We start from the raw sequence: 6,000 nt of genomic DNA, 5'->3' as shown, positions 1-6,000 counted from the left end.
GGAAGATCCCACCTGCCAAGGGGCAGCTAAGCCCATGTGCCACGACTATTGGGCCTGTGCCCTACAGCCCGGGAGCCACCACAACTGGACACACGTTCCACAGCTACTGAAGCCTGTGGGCCCCAGAGCCTGTGCTCTGCAGCAAGAGAAGCCACCGCAGTGAGCAGTCTGCACACTGCAACTGGAGAAAAACCCGCGCAGCAACAAAGACCCAGCACAGCCAAAAAAAAAAAAAAATATATATATATATATATATATGTATATATGTATGCACACACACACCTAACAATTCAAAGTGCATGAAACAATCCAAAGAAGTAGAAAGGAGAAATAAACAAAACGATGATTTTAGATTTTAACACTACTTTCTCCACAATGGAAATAACAATTAGAAACAAGTAAGGACAAGGAACATTTATCAAAGTAGACCATATTTGAGGCTAAAATAAACATCTTAAGAAATTTTAAAAACTAGAATTCATATAAAGTAAGTTTTCTTAGCATAATGATATTAAACTAGAAATCAGTAACAGAAAGCTGACATATTCCCTCAAATACTTGGAAATTATTTATAGCACACTTGTAAATAATGCATACATTGTATTATATAATTATGTAACAATAATACATTGTAGTAAATGTATTAAATACATGTATTTACTAAATACATTTAGAGTGTAGGTGGAAATTTCAACAGGAAATAGAAAATATCTTGAAGTGAAGAATGGGATGCAGTTAAAGCAGTACCTAAAGCTAATGCAGGTCAGGAGGCACCAGTTAGAACTGGACATGGAACACCAGACTGGTTCCAAATAGGAAAAGGAGTATGTCGAGGCTGTATATTGTCACCCTGCTTATTTAACCTACATGCATAGTACATCATGAGAAACACTGGGCTGGAAGAAGCACAAGCTGGAATCAAGATTGCTAGGAGAAATACCAATCACCTCAGATATGCAGATGACACCACCCTTATGGCAGAAAGTGAAGAGGAACTAAAGAGCCTCTTGATAAAAGTGAAAGAGGAGAGTGAAAAAGTTGGCTTAAAGCTCAACATTCAGAAAACGAAGATCATAGCATCTGGTCCCATCACTTCATGGCAAATAGGTGGCAAAACAATGGAAACAGTGTCAGACTTTATTTTGGGGGGCTCCAAAATCACTGCAGATGGTGACTGCAGCCATGAAATTAAAAGACGCTTACTCCTTGAAAGAAAAGTTATGATCAACCTAGATAGCATATTTAAAAGCAGAAACATTACTTTGCCAACAAAGGTCCACCTAGTCAAGGCTATGGTTTTTCCAGTGATCATGTATGGATGCGAGAGTTGGACTATAAAGAAAGCTGAGCACCGAAGAATTGATGCTTTTGAACTGTCGTATTGGAGAAGACTCTTGAGAGTCCCTTGGACTACAAGGAGATCCAACCAGTCCATTCTGAAGGAGATAAGCCCTGGGTGTTCTTTGGAAGAAATGATGCTGAAGCTGAAACACCTGATGCGAAGAGTTGACTCATCGGAAAAGACTCTGATGCTGGGAGGGATTGGGGGCAGGAGGAGAAGGGGACGACAGAGGATGAGATGGCTGGATGGTATCACCAACTCGATGGATGTGAGTTTGAGTGAACTCTGGGAGATGGTGATGGACAGGGAGGCCTAGCATGCTGCGATTCATGGGGTCGCAAAGAGTCGGACACGATTGAGCGACTGAACTGAACTGAACTGAAAAGCAAAATCTATGACTTTAAATGCTTATTTAAATATTAAAGTTCTCAAAATCAGAAATCTAAGGTTTCACCTTAAGAAACCAGAGAAGAAAGACTGGATACAAAATAAGGAAGAATATAATAAAGATGAAATTAGAAACCAGTGAAATTGAGAACAATAATAATAGCGAATTTCACTAAAAAGTACAGCAGTTTATTTTAAAGAAAACAATCAATAAAGTTGATAAACTTCTAGCCAGACTGAAAAAATACAAAACTCAAATCACCAATATCAGGAAGGTAGAGGTTCATTACTACAATCCTCTCAGATATTAAAAGGGTTATAAAGGAATATACAAATGACTATATACTGAGAAACTTGCATGATGTGGATCAATTCTTTGAAAGACATAAATAAAAAATCAAGGAAAGAGTAAATTGAATAGTCCTATGTCTATTAAAGAATTAAATTCATAGTTGAGAATCTTCCAACAAAAGAAATGCCAATTGTGAATTCTGAAAAGCATTGAAAGTAGAAATAGTATTAATTCTACAAATCTTTTCCAGAGCATAAAGAACGAAGAAATACTTCCTAACTCGTTTTATGATATAGCTACCCCCTCCAGTATTCTTGGGTTTCCTTTGTGGCTCAGTTGGTAAAGACTGTCTGCAATGTGGGAGACCTTGATTTGATTCCTGGGTTGGGAAGATCCCTGGAGAAGGCAAAGGCTACCCACTCCAGCATTCTGGCTTGGAGAATTTCAAGGACTGTATAGTCCATGGGGTCGCAAAGAGTGGGACACGACTGAGTGACTTTCACATGACTTTAACATCAAAACCAGGGAGCAATATTATAAGCAAAACAAAGTAAACACAGACACAAAAATCCTCATCAAAGTATTAGAAAATTGAGCCTAACAATGTACATAAAGGATAACACAAGTTACCTAATTCGGGTTTGATAGATAACCAACTCAGGTTTATCCCAGGAAGGCAAGGCTGCTCCTATGTCTGAAAATCAATCGATATAATTCACCAATTAATAAACTTAAAAAAGAAAAACTATATGATCAACTCAACTGACACAGGAAAAAGACTGTGACAAAATTTAACATCCATTCCCAGGCAAACTAGGAATAAAAGGGATGGTATCACAGGTGAGGAAAATAAGAAAGGAAAACAAAGACAAAACATGGTGCCTGCCAGCTCCCCTTCCTGGAGAGAATCCCACCAGGCCCCTGCGCCTCAGACCTACCCTGTGAACAACACGTCTGGGCCCCGTTCAGGCGGCTGCCTCTGTGCTGGGCCTTGGGGAAGCACTCAGCACAGCCTGTGAAAGCCATTCCTCTGTTCACCTGGCCCCTCCAGTCAGTCTTCAAACCCAGACACTGGGGGCTTGTTTCTCAGGAGCAGGTCTTAACAGCTGGCTGCCCAGGGAAAAACTCTGGGTTTTGAGTTCCCTCCTGGTTGTGAGTCGCTGGGCCACGGGTGGGGTCGGGGGGAGGTGGTGTCTGCCCCTCCTGCCCACTTCTGTGTGCTTTCCCTCTCATTTGCCCAGTGTAGAAGTGTCACTCTGCTTTTGTTTGGGGGTTTTTTTCAGAGGAAAGCGTTCCTCTGAAAACTTATCGGCTTAGCATCAATGAGTCTGTGGGAAGAAGTGGGTTTAAAATTTCCTACGCTGACATCCTGAACCAGATCCTAGATAACTCATGTTTCTTAATGTTTCTGAGCCACAGACTGATCCCCAGAATAATCTGATGACGCTCTGGGCGGCTCCCAGGAGAACACACATACACATCTGTGCGGCACTTCACAAAACATCTCTGGGGTGATGAAGCCCTTGCAGCCCATCCCCCAGCATGAAGCCCTCTCGGCCCCCTCCCCTCCTCCCACTGCCCTGCTTCTGGTATAACCATAAGGCTCTCTGGCCTCCTTTCCACCCTTCAAAGCCCATGCCTGCTCTTGCCTTCCTGAAACCTTTCTAACAACCCCACCTTAAGCTGATCTGCACCCCCTCCAGAATCCTTTATCTGCACAAGCCAGTGTGTATAAGATGATTGTAAGACCCTTGCTGTTCTTGCCCAGGACTTAATTTTGTCTCCAGCCCACAAACTTTGCACACAATAGGTTCTCAGTTTTGTCATCTGTCAATATTGTTTGGCTTAATCCCTCAGTTACACTTCACAGAGGCTCAGCTCAGTTCATTCGCTCAGTCGTATCCAACTCTTTTCAACCCCATAGACTGCAGCACGCCAGGCTTCCCTGTCCATCACCAACTCCCAGAGCTTGCTCAAACTCATGTCCATTCAGTCAATGATGCCATCCAACCATCTCATCCTCTGTTATCCCCTTCTCCTCTCTCCTTCAATCTTTATCAGCATCAGGGGGTTTGCAGTCCAAGGGACTCTCAAGACTCTTCTCCAACACCACAGTTCAAAAGCATCAATTCTTTGGTGCTCAGCTTTCTTTATAGTCCAAATTCTCACATCTATACATGACCACTGGAAAAACTATAGCTTTGACTAGATGGACTTTTCTTGGCAAAGCAATGTCTCTGCTTTTTAATATGCTGTCTAGGTTGGTCATAGCTTTTCTTCCAAGGAGCAAGTGTCTTTTAAATTCATGGCTCCAGTCACCATCTGCAGTGATTTTGGAGCCCCCAAAAATAAAGTCTGTCACTGTTTCCCCATCTATTTCCCATGAAGCAATGGGGCTGGATGCCATGATCTTTAGTTTTCTGAATGTTGAGTTTTAAGCCAACTTTTTCACTCTCCTCTTTCACTTTCATCAAGAGACTCTTTAGTTCTTCTTAACTTTCTGCCATAAGGGTGTTGTCATCTGCATATCTGGGGTAATTGATATTTCTCCTAGCAATCTTGATTCCAGCTTGTGCTTCATCCAGCCTGGCATTTTGCATGATGTACTCTGCATATAAGTTAAATAAGCAGGATAACAATATACAGCCTTGACGCACTCCTTTTCCAATTTGGAGCCAGTCTGTTGTTCCATGTCCAGTTCTAACTGTAAATGCTTCTCGACCTGCATACAGATTTCTCAGGAGGCAAGTAAGGTGGTCTGGTATTCCCATCTCTTGAATAATTTTCCAGTTTGTTGTGATCCACACAGTCAAAGGCTTTGGCATAGTCAATCAAGCAGAAGTAGATGTTTTTCTTGAACTCTCTTACTTTTTCAGTGATCCAACGGATGTTGGCAATTTGTCTTTCAATATACGTTTCCATTCAGTTAAACTCTCTTAACTAGCTTGGCTACTCCAAGGTCACCTTCTTTTAATGACATTGTACATGCTCCATACAACGTGGTCCTGAGCTTTGATTACTCTGGGAAATGATTTTAGGGCTCAGCACAAAAAAAGGCCTTTGGGAGGAAAACTAAGACAGCTGGTTAGGGAATCACATCTCCTTTAACATATTAGAGGCAAGCATTGCCTTTACCCAAAACACAGCTTGCTTTTCTTGTATTTTTCTTCTCTTCACACCAGCATACAAACAGGCACACAGATATGTGCTCCTAGTCCCATAACATAGTTCTAAAGCCCAAACTGGATTGAAAGCGGGCAGCTGTAGGTGACCCTTTCAGTTTCCGGATTCTAAAATGCTACTAAGTAAAAGCAACACAAAATGCCGAATGCCAAGAAGCACGTAGCGGCGTCTAGGGAAACCCTTCCTTGATGTGTAAACAGAATAAAGGCCGAGGGGGTCCTAAGATCTACAGCAAGAATGCAGCAAGGCCTTTCTGTGCACAGGCCACCTTCTCTCATAACAGTCGCAGGCAGTGGCACAGGGGGCTAGACCCTGGCACAGGGACCACACCTCACCCACTGCTCAGAGTTCAGGGAGGTATAATGAAGAACTGGTGGGTCCAGGAATGGTCTCAGACAAGCAGGCAGTGCAGACTGCTGAACAGGAGCTTCAAACCCCAAGGGAAAGGACACGCATCATAGAATGGTGCAAACAACGGATATGAAAGTCAAAGGGGGCAGGGCCACCCAGGGAAGGAGTCCAACCTGGTAAACCTCAGCTCGGCCCTGAGCTGGGGTTGTGAGAGCTGAGGCTCCTGATGCAACCAGGTGTTTTGGGACAGACAGCCCGAAGACAGCCTCCAAGCTGACCTTGGTCGGCATCTAAGGAACAGAGTAGCTAATCAGAATTCTGGTTTTTAGATGGAAGGGATTAGAGAACAAAGGTGTGAGAATTTTGAAGTGCTGAGTTTTAGCCACAACTTCCAGCATGTCGTCGGATTGTACTAATTAACTAGAGGTGGAAAGTGAGTCTTGCC

Source organism: Capricornis sumatraensis, chromosome 21 (genome assembly GCF_032405125.1).
Source record: "Capricornis sumatraensis isolate serow.1 chromosome 21, serow.2, whole genome shotgun sequence".
Taxonomy (NCBI): Eukaryota; Metazoa; Chordata; class Mammalia; order Artiodactyla; family Bovidae; genus Capricornis; species Capricornis sumatraensis.
This window is presented reverse-complemented; position numbering follows the sequence as displayed.